The sequence below is a fragment of the Schistocerca serialis genome, chromosome 4, assembly GCF_023864345.2.
Source record: "Schistocerca serialis cubense isolate TAMUIC-IGC-003099 chromosome 4, iqSchSeri2.2, whole genome shotgun sequence".
NCBI lineage: Eukaryota > Metazoa > Arthropoda > Insecta > Orthoptera > Acrididae > Schistocerca > Schistocerca serialis.
Window position 1 is genome coordinate 61,893,803 of NC_064641.1, and position 17,887 is coordinate 61,911,689.

The window sequence follows — 17,887 nt, forward strand, 5'->3', positions numbered from 1 at the left end:
GTTCATTTTTTTTTTACAAAGCTACAAAGAAGGCAATCATATTGATAGATGTCCCCCTGACGACTAAAGAACATTTGCTTGAAACATTTTGTAATTTACATCTGGATAAACAGTTATTTAGGGTGGTCAAGATAAGTGGGACACCTTGTAGATAAGTACATACATACATAGCTTTACAGTTAAGTGTAACTGTCCTATGACGTCTATTTAAATGGTAATAACATGCTCGTAGATTTTTCGAATCATTTTAATGATTTAAGGGACATACGATAACCTACTGGTAGGAAGAGGTTGTTTTGCACAATCCAAATGGAATCGAGCAAGTGGAAAGACTGCAGTAACAGTGAGTAACATTTGTGTCCATACAGAATAAGTTGGCATCTGTCTTCAAGGAATAAAGTGCCAGGGCGACACGGTGACCGCCACGCAACTGCAGTGCGCTCTGTATTGCCAGGTGGGTGATTAGTTTTGGAAGCTTGTCGTCAAGTCAAGGACACAGCAGGCGGTCGTTTCGCTCTGAGTCCGGCACTGCAGCGGGCGTTGTCGTCGGTCGAGGTCGGCGGTGTCCAGTATAAATACAGGGCCAGGCCAGCTGATCGGCATCACATCGCAGCCGCAACACGCCGCTACATCATGAAGGCTTTCGTAAGTACAAGCGCTACTAGTTTAATTCGGCTCAGCTTCAAACACATGGTCGTTGTTACGTTCGCTGAGAAACTGTGGTTACGTTAGCTGTCTTCAACATGATACACTTCTTTTGTTGTTTGATAACCTCATAACAACATGCCGCTGTCATTCTCATCAACCGAGCGAGGTGGCGCAGTGGTTAGCACACTGGACTCGCATTCGGGAGGACGACGGTTCAATCCCGCGTCCGGCTATCCTGATTTAGGTTTTCCGTGATTTCCCTAAATCGCTCCAGACAAATGCCAGGATGGTTCCTTTCAAAGGGCACGGCCGACTTCCTTCCCCGCCCTTCCCTTATCCGATGAGACCGATGACCTCGCTGTCTGGTCTCCTCCCCCAAAACAACCCAACCCCAACCAATTCTCATCACAATCTTCTCTTCTGTATTGTTCAATTAGTAAAGAATATTTTTGCCTCATAACTGCAGGAATTTTTTTCGTCGTATTTATCTTCCATTTTAATGATCGCTGCACAGTAAAAATGATAAAAGGTTTAAGGATATGAATGCAGAATAATATAATTAATAAAGAAAATCCTTGATGTCTAGACTTCTGTATTTAACGGCTAAAACTAAGAGTGTGAAATTTTATGACCTGAGATTTCTGTTTTTTTTTTTTTTTTTTTTTTCACCAGAGACACAACCTCTAGCTGTCTACTTACAGTATGATCTGAGAGTATGTAGTTCATATTTGCAAACAAAGAAACTATCACCCACTGTCCACACTAGAGATACATGTATCCAGCACAGTAAGAAATGGCAAGGACCTACCTATGTGTATTGTATACAGAGAATCTTGCGAAAACAGCGACTACCACTTTCTGGCAACAAAAGTGAATTTAGGGAAATTGAGAGAGCAACCGTAATGAAAGTACATTAATCTTTAACAAGGGCTGTATGTGAAGGCTACAATAACTTTCACTGTCGTATCCTTTTGAAAAATTAGAAAATTTTAGGACATTCTGGTCACTTGTAAACTCAATAACAAGACCCAAAAATGTGTCCTGTCTCTCGTGCACAAGTCAAGCATTGAAACTGAAGGTGGCGGAAACAGAGCCAAAATATGTAATTCAGTATTTAATACTTTATTCACGAATGAGTTTACCACAATACCAATGTTTCATTGTCACGTGCCACGCACATCCACCAATAAAAGATACTTAAATAAGTATAATAGTCAGTCCGGAACAGCGCAACTGCTACTTTCGCAGGTTCGAATCCTGCCTCGGGCATGGATGTGTGTGATGTCCTTAGGTTAGTTAGGTTTAAGTAGTTCTAAGTCTAGGGGACTGATGATCTCAGATGTTAAGTCCTATAGTGCTTAGTGCCAACTGAAACATTTTGAAAGTATAATGGAATTATTTTCTTCTTGTTGAATTTGCAGGTTTGCTCTTTCCTCGTAGTCCTGTTGGTGGCGGCCGTGTTCGCCCAGGAGAAGGCCAAGGAGACCCTGAAGGGCGCCGAGGCCTACTACGCCTACGCCGCCCCCTACGCCTACAGCGCCTTCGGCTACCCCGCCGTCAGCGCCTACTCTGCCTACCCCTATGCTGCCGCCGGCTACCCCTACTACTACCGCTGAACACGGACATTACAGTGGGGAAGTCATCGATGTAATAAACGGCTTTGCAACAAATAAAATTTGTACATAGCAAAATTAAATTATTTCTGTTTTCTTGCACCAGCCATACACCCTTACCACAAAGACTTCCAGCAGTTCATTGTGCTTGAATAGGCAGCAAAAACACTTACGCTTACATAGGAAGTCTGACAAGAAGGAGATAATAGGCTACACAAGGCTACAGCAATTGAATACAAATTGGAAATATACAAAATTATATCTTCTCCCACAATAAAATGACACATTGAATTAAACAGTATCTGGGAAGCAAGTGCTTGGGTACTGAAATTTTAGCCATTATGATCAACATAGTGGGGACAGCTTTCGCTCTTTAAAGGTGTACTTGAGTTACATTTCAGTAAAATGCTCGATAACATACGACCTCCACGTCTAAGAACTTGCTCTAAATTTTTTTATATATAGTTCTTTCCAGACCCAAACTGTATTGCACAATAGAGGAGCATCTATTGGCGTAAATATCACATGATCGGGATGCGATGTGTGTTTTGGTTAGAAAAGAGGAATGCAACGAGAAGTTGTTTATTGAAGGAAACACTCTACTGGGGTGAAGATTTCATTTGGAGAAATCCTTTTCAAGACAGAGGAAAAGTCAGCACAGTTGGCTCTCGTACTGTGTCAATAGCTGTCATAAACCTCCTTATTTGCCACTGGTAGTTGAACAAGTAGTCTGTGAAACCCACGTTTGCATGCATGTATAACCAAAGGAACACTGAATCGTACTTCTGAGCAACACACATCGTATTTATCTGCCGCGCCCTACGCCTACAGCGACTTCCAATTAAACCGTCTCCTCTCTATGGGGATATACATAACGAATTTGCGATCATAGGCTGTAGACACAGGGTTGAGGACATGTGGAGGTTTGGGTCTGGCAGTGAGTGGTGCTCAAGTAGCCTAATCGTAAGGCGACCGCTCGCGATATGCGGGTTCGGGTCCCAGTCTGGCACAAAGTTTCAATGTCGTCAATCCATTATACAGCCGATGGTTGTCACTATTCGCAACTGTGAATACATTTCATACACTCTATACCGTCTTCACTTTCCCCCACCCGATTTTCATCTGTTTCCTAAACTTAAGGAACGCTTTGGAGGACATGACGCAGTGATGAAATGATGCAAGCAGAAGTGAGAATATGGATCTGTCTACAAAGCCAAACCATATTAGTGATTGTTACTATTTGCTACTGAAAGCAGATAAGTGGACAACTAACTCAATTATGTTTCCTGTAAATCTTATGAAAAGAGCAAGTGAACAGGAATCTTTTACTGGCGTGTATCGGTAGTTCAATGTGTGTAATACACACTCATGCTCATAGTAAGGATAATTGCAGAATGTCGTGCCATACAACGTGGCACTACACAAAACTGGCGCTAATAGCATAGGCACATAGGCAACACACACGACAGAGATCTGTAAGTCCACGGTATAAGTTGAGTAAACCTTCCTGAAACACATGTGCTACAAAACGCCACTGTTTCCTGCGCATGTAACCCAACATCAATATGGGATATGATCACCATGCACACGTACACTGGCCGCACAACGTGTTAGCATACTCTGGATCCGTTGATCGAGCAGCTGCTGGAGTATAGTCTCCCATTCTTGCACCAGTGCCAGTCGGAGCTCCTAAAGTGTCGTAGGGGTTTGAAGACGTGCAGCGATACGTCGACCGAGAGCATGCCAGACGTGCCCGATGGGGTTTAGGTCTGGAAAACAGGCAGGCCACTCTATTTTCCTGACATATTCTGTTTCAAGGTAATCCTCCACGATGGCAGTTCGGTGGGGCCGTGCGTTATCATCCATCAGGAGGAAGGTGAGACCCACTGCACCGCTGAAAAGGCAGTCATTCTGGTGCAAAATGATGTCCCGATACACCTGACCTACAGTTTCTCTGTCAAAGACATGCAGATGTGTACGCGCACCAATCACACACACCTGACCTACAGTTCCTCTGTCAAAGACATGCAGAGGTGTACGTGCACCAGTCATAATCCCACAGTACACCATCAAACGACGACCTCCAAACAGGTCCCTTTCAAGGACATTAAGGGGTTGGTATCTGGTTCCTGGTTCACGCCAGATGAAAACCCAGCGAGAATCACTGTTCAGACTATACCTGGACTCGTCCGTGAACATTACCTGGGACCACTGTTCCAATGACCATGTACTGTGTTCTTGACATCAGGCTTTACGGGCTCTCCTGTAACCAGGGGTCAATGGAATAAACCTTGCAGGTCTCCGGGCGAATAAACCATGCCTGTTCAGTCGTCTGCAGACCGTGTGCCTGGAGACAACTGTTCCAGTGGCTGCGGTAAGGTTCCAAGCAAGGTTACCTGCAGTACTCCGTGGCCGTCTGCGGGCACTGATGGTGGGATATCGGTCTTCTTGTGGTGTTGTACACTGTGGACGTCCCGTAGTGTAGCGCCTGGACACGGTTCCTTTCTACTGGAATCATTGCCATAATCTTGATATCACATTTTTTGGCACCAGGCGGGCCCGTGCTACGACCTGCTGTGTTTGACCAGCTTCCAATCGCCCTAGTATTCTACTCCTCATAACGTCATCAGTTTGTGTTCTTTGGGCCATTTGCAACACACAGTCACTATTAGCACGTCTGAAAACGTCTGCACACTTACTCTCTGCACCGCACTCTGACGTGCACCGACACACCTCTGCCTATGTGGACTGCTGCCAGCGCCACCGTGCGACGACCGCAGGTCAAATGCACCGCATGGTCATAACCCGAGGTGATTTAAACCCACAAACCTCCCACCAGAGCGTTGTTTCACAATGTATCAGCATTATCCTTAATTTATGAGCATAAGTGTATTTAGATCGAACGTAATAGCAAAGTATTGGCTATTGTAAATATCCATTGCATACGAGGATGCGAATCCTAAACGGAGTTATTCCACTGTAATACAGGTCAGCATTCAACTGCAGTGAATGATATTGTAACTTCTATATGAAATCTCAATTCAAAGACCACGCGGTGTGGCCGCACGGTTAGAGGCGCCATATCCCTGGCTGCGCGGCCCCTTCCGCCGGAGGTTCGAGTCCTCCTTCGGGCATGGCGCCATGGGTGTGTGTGTTGTTCTTGGCATAGGTTAGTTTAAGTTAGTTTAAGTAGAGTGTAAGCCTAGGGACCGATGACATCCGCACTTTCGTCCCTTAAAAGCTCACACACATTTGAACACATTTTGAATCCAACGTTGCTGTTAGTGAAATTTATGCTTCAGTAATGTTTGATAATAAGTATTATCTTTAATCTAGTATGTTTAAGTAATATACGAGACTTCGCATTCAGCAACCTTACCTTACATTGCGCATGCGCAAAGCCTCTCGGTAGCTAGCACGCGCACCTGTCCGCGATGTTTTTGGCGCGTCAATGTGCAGCGTGATCGTGTGGTTGGAGACGTCAAATTAAAATCTGACGTCTTATGTTCCTGCCTGACCACTCCCTCGGATTTAGCGGCGTATTCAAAAATAAACAGCCCAATATTTGTGACAAACGAGTAATTACAAATGTCACTGCTGCTCATTTCACTCGCAGTAATTTAAACTGTAGTCCGAGGTCCCTGCCTAACCACAGCCTCAGATACCGCAATATATTTGGAAATAAACAGCAAATACTTGTGACAAACAAGGAAGAATTGGTGTCACTGCAAATGCATGTGGCAAAATGGTTCAAATGGCTCTGAGCACTATGGGACTTAACATCTGAGGTCACCAGTCCTCTAGAACTTAGAACTACTTAAACCTAACTAACCTAAGGACATGACACACATCCATGCCCGAGGCAGGATTCGAACCTACGTCCCTAGCAGTCGCGCTGTTCCGGACTGAAACGCCTGAAACCTCTCGGCCACCGCGCTGGTAGCAAACAAGGAACTATAGGTGCCACTGCCGCTCTTTCCACACACAGTAGTTGTAGCTGTACTGAAGGCCGCTGCCTGAGTCGAGCGGGGCGGGCAGCGTTTGGCGCTGTTTCCCACGCCGCGTGCAGCACAAATCTATTTCTCTATACGGACGTGGCCTGGCGGCAAGCGTGTAGGGAAGCGCTTGCAGCAGGCTGTGCCACCCTCCAGAGGAGCCGGCGTGTGCAACACAAACCACTTTGTTTTACTCGTCCGCGGCGAGTCACTCCTCTGAAGAAATTAACTAGTTAAAAAATTTATTTTTCTGCATTTGGTTTGTACATAGGTGGATTTACCCAATTTTAGGATGCTGAATACACTGGTAAAATCAGTTTTTCTCCACATTTTGAAGATACACAGCAGAATAAAAAATGGTAATAGCGAAAATTGACACAATTAAGTTCAAATGGCTCTGAGCACCATGGGACTTAACATCTGTGGTCATCAGTCTCCTAGAACTTAGAACTACTTAAACCTAACTAGCCTAAGGATATCACACTCATCCATGCCCGAGGCAGGATTCGAACCTGCGACCGAGTGCTCACGCGGTTCCAGACTGAAGCGCCTAGAAACGCACGGCCACACCGGCCGGCGACACAGTTAAGTGAAACAAAAATATGAATTCAGAAAGTTTGAAATCAATACTATTTTGTATGTGTATGTGGGCACGATGCCAGTAAAAGGTCCAAATTAGTTCACAAGGTATTTGAAAAATCCGACGACGGAGCTCTTCTTTTGTTTGCCGTTTCATCACTCTCCCTAACAAGACCCCAGTAGTAGTCACCCATCATCGAAGGGTTCCAATGGCCTTGTTAAACGGTGTTCCATGGTAAGAATGTCTTGGTGAAATCGTTCAACATGCTCATCGCTTACGGCTCCCAAATTTTCCGGGGAGAAATCAAGGTGAGACTGTAAAAAGTGAATTTTAAGCGACAATCTACACCCCATGTTCTTATAATTGTACAGCAGATCATACACAATGGTAACATATTTTTTGTCTTTTCTGTTAACCAAAAAGCACTTTATAATTGCTTTAAAAGAAGGCCAGGCAGCTACTTGGATATCTGTGAGTTTGGTATCAAAGTTTGGATCTTTCAGCAATTTTCTTATTTGTGGTCCGACAAATATACCCTCCTACAGCTTTGCCTCACTTAATTTGGGAAACTTTTCTTTTAACTGATTGAAGGCCTCACCTTCTTTATCCAGAGCTTTTACAAAGTTCTTGATAAGGCCCAACTTGATATGAAGGGGAGGCAAAATGATTTTACCGGGCTCAACCAGTGGGATATTTTTCACATTTACGTTTCCATGGACATATGACTTCCTTATAGGCACAAAAAGTAGCAGTATTTCGTGAATCCAGCTTGTAAACGTGTAACGAGTGCAACAAATTTAAAATCGCAGCAAATCTGCCATTCATGATCCTTATATTTGATTGCCTCTAGCAGCAAAGCCATGGTTTCATCAGTTTCTTGCATGTCTGCTGCATAAACAAAAGGTATCGATAAAATGCATTGCCATTATGCAGCAGTACTGCTTTCAAGGTGATTTTACTGGAGTCATTAAATAGCCGCCACTCCTATGGATTATGTTGTACACCTAGCTGCATCATCAGACCATCTCTACATACACACATTGAATTCTGCATATCGAAATACTGAACGAAGGAAGCACTTCTTGATATGACACAGAAAATTTTTGTCCCTGGAGCTAGAAGGTTCCGTCGTTGCAGTCTCGACCCCCAAGAGTTCAGCTTGCTGTTTCGAATGTTTTTGATCGCGAACCAAATACTTCACTTCCTTTTGATTAAAGGACTGAGGCGAAGTGTCATAATATTGAGGGCAGCACTCTTCTGTATCTTCAATACTTTCTGATTCACTTGACGTGGTGTCTGGTTCCGTGGCTTTTAAGTTACAGACAGGAACAGGCAACCCCTCATCATGGGGCACAGGCAAATGCACTGAAGATACATTTGGATGCTTTATTTTATGTTTACTTTTGCTTCAATGTCCCAAAATATTTCTAAGACAGAAGTGACAGTCTGAATAATGGTCTTTAGGTTCACACCACACCATCGGAACAGCGAATGGGGTGGCTCGGCGTTTTCCTTTCAACCAGTCGGTTACGGTTGTAGTACAGGTTATGCAGGCAATATGAGGTGCTAAATTTTTATCTTAATCACCAACAGGACAATCAAAATACAATTTATATGCCTTCTTAAGCAAATCAGTGCTTGGTTTTCTTCTGGCTTCTGAAATGAATTTCTCACATACATAACAAAAGTTGTCAGGGTGGTTTAGACAGCAACGAGATTTACTAGTTGCCATTTTTCTTAGTGTAAGTTTTAAACACAAAAAGTTTGCACTATCTTTCACAGGAAACACTCACTGAGGATCTCTCTCACACCACTGGATTACCACACCAAGCATTTACTGACGATTTGTAGGTCTTCTAGCTCTCCTCGGCAAATCAAAAACAAGCAATTAAACACCAAAGCAGAAGAACAGCATAAAACGAAATACTGAATACGAAAAATAAAAAACCTTATAAAACTCAAAAATGGTACGCGCTGGAACATTTTGAAAGGTATATTCGAATTCTACGTACCAAAACACATACTAGTTGATGTATCACATCCCAGATGCAAAGTGGTTGTTGACTAGTGAATTATCAGAACGGTACAAGAAACGCCACAAATTTCGTAATCTAGTCATTCTCAGAACAAAAAGAGGTCCGCTGGAAGAAAGATACGCGGTGAAATAACAATGAAGGTTAATACAGATGGCAAATAAATATTTTTATGTAAATTGAAGATGGAGAGAGGAGAAAGGAAAGGAACTAACGATATCAGCTGCATCGGGACTTAATGCGGAATCAGCGGTGACGAGTAATGATATTTGCCGGGCCAGGACTCGAACCTGAAACCTCCTGCTTACTAGGCAGTTCCGGCAGTTCCGTTAAACGATGCACCACCCGGACATAGTGTTAATCGCACACATGCGTTCTATCTCGACATGCTCCTCGGCCAGCCCACATTCCCACCTAGCGACACCGCTTTTCCGCAGTCGCCGTCCATATCCTCCATGCTCGCTAATTTTAGATTCCTGCTGGAGGTCGAACGTAAATGTGTATCCGCTCAGATGGTCATGGAATCGAGGTTCATTTTGGCATATCAATTATATGAAAGTGTTGTGTCTGTTCTTTCGGACATGTCCAACACAGCAGAAACCACGCATTCACATAAATACTTTTACTGTATTATCATTCTGTTCTGACAAAAGTAAATCACGAACATATTTCACATATTTGTTGCCACTAACGATGTCAGATGCAATCGTTTAAATTGTTTAATATTATTATCGTTTACAATAAAATTTTAAAAAGCCAAAAAATAGGTGCCGAATTCACTTTACTTAAGGTAAATAAAGCTTTTCCTCTTGCGGTGTAACTGAATGGAAATTGGTGCAGCTACTTTGGTACTCTGGAAATTAGTACTCTGAAGCGTGCATCGATCTTTTTCAAAACGTAATCAAATATAGACGCAAACATTCTCGTACATTCATTTGGCAGAGTCCAATCGTAAACCCTCATCCAATGTACTAAACTTTCCAGACAACTGTCTCTGTTTTCCTAGAACACTTGGATCTTTCCATACATTGAATAAATCTAATTTCAGGAATGTATACCTTTGCAGTATCAAATAGGATAACAATGCGTCCGACTTTATCGTCCGATTGTATTATTGTTATAAGAAAACCTATGAAGTCCGCCCGGCTGGCCACGCAGTCTAACGCGCTGCTTCCCGAACGGGAAGGCGTGCCGGTCCCCGGCACGAACTCGCCCGGCCAGCCAGTGGATGGTTTTGAAGGCGGTTTCCCATCTACCTCGGCGAATGCAGGCTGGTTCCCCTATTCCACCTCAGTTAGACTGTGCAAACACCGTTTCCACATATGTGTACACCATAATTACCTCACCACGCAGCCCGCATCTCGTGGTCGTGCGGTAGCGTTCTCGCTTCCCACGCCCTGGTTCCCGGGTTCGATTCCCGGCGGGGTCAGGGATTTTCTCTGCCTCGTGATGGCTGGGTGTTGTGTGATGTCCTTAGGTTAGTTAGGTTTAAGTAGTTCTAAGTTCTAGGGGGCTGATGACCATAGATGTTAAGTCCCATAGTGCTCAGAGCAATTTCAACCATTTTTTTTGAACCTCACCACGCAAACATTTGGGTTTACACTCGTCTGGTATGTTCCCGGGTGGGTCCACTGGGGGCCAAACTGCACAGTAACCCTGGGTTCGGAGTGAGATGGCGGTGGGGTGGGTGGACTTCTTTGGCCTGTTGTGGGGCTGTGAATCACTGAGGGCTACGGCGGGACGAGACCTTTCCGTCGTTTCTAGGTCTCTGGTTTAATACAATACAATCCTATGAAGGGTGAGGTTTATCATTAAGGACCAGGACATGATTCTTTGATTGGGGTTTCTTAATGGCCAGAATTTCAAGTAATGCTAGTTGCTTCCTTTAGTTCCTTTGTAGAGGACATCACATTTCACATCATGTGAATGGCATTCAGAGCATGTTCAGCAAAGGTGGAACTTTTCTTTCTGAATCACCAACGCCTTTCATGCTCAGTCAGTCTAGTGGTTATAGACCTACCTGATTGACCTAGATATAATTTGCCACACAGATTGGAGGAAATTCTATAAATCCCACTCTGTTCTAAAGGTGGAATCTTATCTGTGCTATTGAACATAAGGTGGGCAACAGTATTCCTAGTGCAAAAAGGTGGAGCATATTTCCTGGACATTAGTTTCCTGGCAAGAACCTGTGAAGTCCTACCCACACATAGCATCAGGGTCCATTTCCTATCCGCGTGGTTTTCTGCTGTCTGAGGCGGATAAAGGAGAGTTGTTATCCGATATCTCTATTTTTTCCCCTGAGTGTATTGCCAAACAGTGTAGGACTATAACCATTACTGTATGCTATTTCTTTAATTATTTTCAGCTCATTTTCAAAATCTGTTTTGGGTTGGAGTACAGATAGTAGGCGGTGCACCATGGAGAGGAATGCTGCATGTTTATGTGTTATGAGATGCTGGGAACTGGCTGGTATTACTGCATCTTAAATAAATGGTGTTGGTTACTGATATCAATGGTGATGTCTAAAAATCTGATAGTGTCTCCTCCCAGATCCACTGTCAAGGTGATTTACAATAATGTGAATTCAAATGTTTAAAAAAACTGATTTAATACTTTGGTGGTACCTGTCCACAAGCATAATACATCATCCACATACCTAGTGCAATACTGTATTTTAGAACTTAGAGACACTTTATCTAAAAATGTCTGCTCAAAATTAATAAAGATTTCAGCTAAAAAGGGACTCGATGGGGACCCTATTGCTAACCTGTCTGAGTCACTGTACAGAAACTGTTGGAATGGAAATAATTCCGCTTCAAGCATGTTTCAATTGGCATCCTGATGTCTTCTGTCTCCACTGGATTTGTTCTAGTTTTATGTGACCATTCTGTCAATATTTCCATTCCCTCTGCAACAGGAATATTAGAAAACAGGCTGCTAACATCAAAAGAGTAGTTTTGCTCTAGGTGGAATCGGTACATCTTTTAGTTTTTTCACTAATGCAAGTGAATTGGGTATTCCAAATTTTGGTTGAAATTTAGTTTTTTAATTAGTGAATCTAACTATTTTGCTAATTTGTGGCATGGTGCTGAAACTGAAGATGCTACAGGTCTTATTGGAACACCTTCTTTCCGAAGCTTAGGTAACCCACATAATCTGGGTGTTATTGGATTCACATTTGTGAGGTATTTAGCATGGCTATCAGTAAATATGGATTTGCAGGTTTTAATGAGGTTCTTCACGTTCATAGCATATTTCATTGTGGAATCGTTAGGTAACGCAGGGAACTCTATAGGGCTGAGGAATGTAAACACTTTATAATATATTCTGACTTATTGAGTAACACTAAACGGTTCCCCTTGTCACTCTCGGTAGCAATCACATCTTAAGAAGACCATTTTTTTCTTTAATGTGCAAAACTCTATTTGCTCCCTGGAACTAGCGTTGAACTTATATTATTTACAGTTTTTAATTCATGAGCTACCAAATGTTTCGTAGACACGTCGTCTGACAAAGAATATTCAACATCCACTTTCAGTATGTCTAGCTGTTTTTCGTAAATATTGGACTTCGGAGCATAGTTAATTCCCTTACTCAAAATTTGGAATTCTTCAGAAGAGAAATTTAGATCTAATAGGTTAACGACACGTTCCGCAAATTGTTGACGTTTAGTGATTATTGGGGTTCGTTTCGGTTGAGATAACTGTTCTATTTTAGCTTTCTGGCAGAGGTATATCAGGTTTGTTATGGCAAGTGATTCTTCCCGAACTGCTTCATAAAATACGTCGAATTCACATGGGTGTAGGAGTGACGTAATTGTCATGTGAACAACTTTGAAATGTAAACACACATTATCACGTACTACACACCAATTTTTCAGTGGTCAAGAAGCCAAAGCCGGTTTATGACGAACTATCAAGTATTATTCTGGAACATTAAAATGTTATCTTCATGTTATTAATTTATCTTACTTAGTTATTCTCACTTACACTCGTATATGGAAAGCAAGCATTGATATTTTTGTCCCTATTTAACATACAAGAAGTAAAACAAAAATAGCTCCATTACTTACTACCATGATTCTGGGACGTTCTCATGGTTGTAAGACAAATACCGGTGGAAACATCCCCCATCCGCTTTTTCGTACTCCACTCCCAGCTCTTGGTAAAGGACTGGCCTCTATAACGGTAAGTATAGCGCGATCTGTACTCTGCGAAATACAGTTACGCTTATTAAAAACATATCGTACATAAAATTAGTCAAAGCATTGCTGCAGTGGATACTCCAGTCCCTGTCAGATCACCGAAGTTTAGCACAGTTGGGCATGGCTCGCACTATATGGTTGAACGTCCGGAACCGTCCGCTGTTGGCAAGCGGAGTGCACTCAGCCCTTGTGAGGCCAACTGAGGATTTACTTGAGCGAGAAGTAACGGCTCCAAGTCACGAAATCTGACACTGTCTGGGCGAGCGCATGTTCTGAGAGCTGTTGACGCCGTTGGTCCTTCTGAGGCTTTCTCGGTTGGGGAGTATACATGAAACGAAAATACTTCTCACATACATTGTAGAGTCAAAACAATACGACCACTGCCCAAGGAGAGAATAAATATTGCGTATTGGGGTTGCAAGCACTTGGTGAGGTAAGGTGAACCGTAAAATTACGACTGGTTCACCAAAGGTTATTAATCTCAATCAATACACAAAATGTAAAGTGGAAGTAGGTGCCAAGGAATAACTGGTGAAATTACAATTTTCAGTAACATTTTTTGTTCAAATTTGGTGCAAGACTCTACGATATTAAAAAGAACAACAATCACTTAACAAATAAGTGACCATTTACAATAGGAAAGGACCTTTAAGTTATTAAATTATTATAAAAAATTTCACGCCAGTAAAAGGCAAGTACAGGCAAGCAATTTAACGTATACAACGCGACGCTGTATAATATTTCAAGCTCAGCTAAATTACAGGTGAATTTCACTGCATTCATTAAATGGAGCAGAATCTAACTTGTCTGCAACATATAAAGACAATCCTGTTTACAAAAGTTCTCAAAATAGAAAAACCAAAGCGCATGAGTCATGCACACGGGGGGACACTCACAGTTAATAACATTAACATTTCCAAAATATATAAAAAAACAAATTTTATAATTTCTGCCATTTAACTTACGGCAAACACACACGCTCGCCAGGTAGGACTTGCGAACCTTTACAACGTTCTCCTTTCAAGGCAACAATTTCTGCCCATAATGAAATGGCGAACTTTTGCATGTTTGCATGACAAGTAAACACACTAATAACCAACTAACTGCATGCAACACATAAGCACGTTGAGTAAAAGCCTTAAAAGGTGTTGAATTGGAAAAACACACAACAGTTTTTGCTGACTAGAAATAATATAAAAAATCCACTACGGCGTACGTTAACAACCTTGATTAATTATAGCCAAATACACATAAACACAAATTTGTGTAAGTTACGGCTTCCAGATGAACAGGAATTCGTTATGCAATTGACTAGTTCTTACCACAAGGCAAAAGACATTTTTCTTCTTTCTTAGAGTAACTTTTACACTTGAATCTAGTAATACTAGTCATGGCAGGCGAGAGAATGGATCAGGTCTTAGTGCCTTGCATTTTAAACAGTACAGTCATTGGTGTCTTAGAATTTCACAGACATGGCAGAGGCTAACAGTCGAATAAACACGTAGGTAAGCTGGGAGGGGAAAGAAGCAATCCGAACCACAGATTTACTCTGACTTCCCCCCTTTCGTACTCAAAAGGGGACAAAAGGAACACCCTTTCTAATATTACCACCTTCTCGCGGGTGGGCAGACGAGAATGAATGGCGGGAAACCCCCAAAAAATAAGGCTGGTATAAATAACAAGAATAAGTAAATTGAATTCAATTAAACTTCATAAAATCTGTTAACAATCAATACTCAACTTCTGGTGCGTTACGACTCCCAGGACTAAACCAACGCAACACCTCCAAATGCTCTGCCGAGCCGCCCGCTGTCAGCCGTTTCAACGGACGGAGGAAGGCGAGCCGATTTTCAGAACCTCCTCGCCGGTCGACAGCATACGGCCGAACTGAAGATTAGGCCCCTTGCGGACCCACGCTCGGGAAGATTCCTTTCTCGACGAGCAGTTAACGCCCCATACCACGGAACCGCTGCTCCCGTCGCTTACGCTGATGCCGCGGTCTGCGTGCTGTCCCTCTAGCACCGGCAGAGAAGTCGCTTCTTGATACCCCGACTGCCAACTCTCCACGAGAGCCCATACGGCCACTTCTTAAACCAACGCGAGCAGCCCACTTTTCCTCATTCCCGCTAGAGGGAGACACCGAAGCCTTCAATTGCGACAAAGGCGCCACGGCCAGAAAACGGAAGGAGACTGCTTCACACTACGCGCTGCGGCGCGCTTTTCAAAGCTAACTTTACTACGGCTTATAGGGAAGTACGGGATGGTTATAATTAAATTTTCGATCTTTGGATCAGTGCAGACGGAAAACTATTTATCATACGTGTACCCAGCTCTATAAGAATAATGTTGACTGTGCGTTGCGGAATTTGTGTTGTCAGTAGTGTTAGTGTCTTTTTTGCCGTCAAGCGCCGGCACTGGCACGGAGACATAGGGCTGAAGCACAAGCATCAGTGACCACCACAGTCGCAGACACTCAATATGAGTCTGGACAAGATGAGCAGAACTTTACCCGTAATGCTCTTTTATTAAAACAACAGCAACAATGCTGCTGCTCTTCGCAGGTATCGATACATTAAAGGAATACGGAGAGATCCTCTTTCTGCATTTGGTTTGAAGAACATGATTTGGAAGTTCGAATTAATTGATGATTTGGGAATTGCTCCCGGGAAAGACCAATGGCCAACTGCGTCACAAATTGTTGAAGAAGTTAACTGTCCCCATGGCTGAGAAAGCTGGAGGCAGCGTCCGATCTTCAAGCAGCGCATGATCTGTGTCACGACAGCTAAACATCCCACGGCCGACCGTTCGAAAAATGCTAAGAATAATTGTAAAATGGTATCCATACCAACTTTGATATCCGTACGAACTTAACATTACTTACCAACTTTTCCTATATGATGCGGACGCTCGACTAGACTTTGCTCTTACGTTTCTTGCAAGAGCTTAAGTTCATGATGTGTGGCCTTGGAACATTTTGTGGAGTAATGACGCACACTTTACACCCACTGGGGCAGTGAACAGTCACAACTGTCGCGTTTGGGGATCTAACCGCCAACGAACATTCATAAAGTTCTCTTCCACAACGATAGCGTGAGTATGTGGCATGGCTTCACGGCAGATCTCATGATTGGCCCATTTGTATAATGAACTCGGATCCCAAGGACCAACGACATGCGGTGCGAACGCCACACATTACTGTGATCTCCTGCATAACAGTGATCCTTGTTCTACGGGAGATAGGTGTTTTGCGCTCATCGGTTCTCATGCACGATTGAGCTCCACTTCACATTGCTCGTGAAGTCATTCCATTACTATGTAACACATTTTTGGAGAAGCGGAATCATTGGACGATCAGTCCAAACCGCGTGGCCACCAAGAGCACCAGATTTAAAACCGTGTGATTTCTGGCTGTGAGGTTAACTGAACGAGAGGGTTTATCAAGGGGACACAAAAACACGTTGGATGAAGATGAGCATGGCAACAGAGGCAGCAATAGAGCAGTCTCTAGTGCGATTCCAGGCTACAGTGGATGCTGATGGTCGTCATATTGAGCAATTATTGTTACCTGGAACGTAAACACGGTAAGCAATAAACAAATTTTACCTTTCATTGAGAAATTAAAATTGTTCCTATCAATGTTTTACTCGTTATTTCTCTTCCACATGTCTTCAAAAATATTTCCACAAAGTTCCTTTGCCCTACGATCACTCTTTTTTCACGGGAGCCCAGTCACGTAGCGAAAGTTTATTAGCAACCACCCCTTACATAAGTTGTACAGAAACGAATGGGGAAGGATTCTAAAGGCGATAGGCACTACAGCATAAGCGATTTTACGAAGAGCAAATAGTTTTGGCCGAGCGCCTGGTAATGAGCATCTCAGAAACAGCGATGGGGGGCGGCTGTTTGCGTTCTTCGTGTTTCTGTTATACCGGTTCTAAGGTATCCCCTTGAGGGCCGGCAACCCATATTACACTACAGAGGACGAGGTTGTCTATGCCCAAGGCGTACGAAAAGCACCGGCTATTTACATACAAGATTATGGAAACAGACATTCCGAGCACTACTTCCTGCATGAGGAGCTCGAGCCACGGCCTGCAGGAAGTATCACTACGCCAAAACCTGATTGGCTGGAGACAGCTGTGTAGGGGCTAGAACCAGCCCCGAAGTTCAGTTCACGCCGGATGCCGACCTCGTATACTGCGACCGTTGAAGATTACGTCTTCGTCCCGGAATGGGACTGTTACTAGTGTGTGAGTGTGTGACCACGAACCTTTGTGGAAAACTGGAAATGAACTTTTATTTGCCTGAATTAGGAGACTATTACTGGCATCGTTTTTGTTACCTTTTGTTTGTATGTTCAGTCATCAATCTTGTGAACTTACATCAATAAAAGCTGTGCTTGTGAAAAATTGCAAATTGTCAGTCACAACAGTTCCTGTAGTGAAAATGTATGGAAATGGTAGGATGGTGAAACCACGAAGAGGTGATAAGGAATTGGACGTCGATACCTCATCGCAGAACGTGGAGACTGGAAGCTTTCCCACCCTGTAAAGTACGATAGGCGGTGATCTGCGGCAGATCCGCCGAGAGAGTACTGGTAGCCAAATTAAATAAGTTTGGAAAGTGGACGGCTGAAAGGTGTTTAATTTGACATTCTGAGTACTATTGGTGTAAGCACAAGTGTATCAGAGCGTATCATTCAGCACAAATGAACATGGAGCTCCACAACAGATAACCACTAAGAGTTCCCGCGTTGGCCCAGTAACGTCTATATTATGGCTGCAGTCGGTACAGGATCATAGATATTGGAT

The 17,887-nt window shown here is 43.2% G+C and overlaps 1 protein-coding gene and 1 long non-coding RNA gene across 3 annotated transcripts in view; both read left to right on the forward strand.

Moving 5' to 3' along the window:
• LOC126475122 (uncharacterized) overlaps positions 1–17,887 on the forward strand; it is a 402,308-nt gene that overhangs the window by 347,967 nt on the left and 36,454 nt on the right. The gene's annotated exons all lie outside the window — the stretch shown is intronic.
• Positions 472–2,344, forward strand: LOC126475127 (uncharacterized). Its single transcript, XR_007586670.1, has 2 exons — positions 472–645; positions 2,070–2,344. It is a non-coding gene; the product is annotated as an uncharacterized LOC126475127 (long non-coding RNA).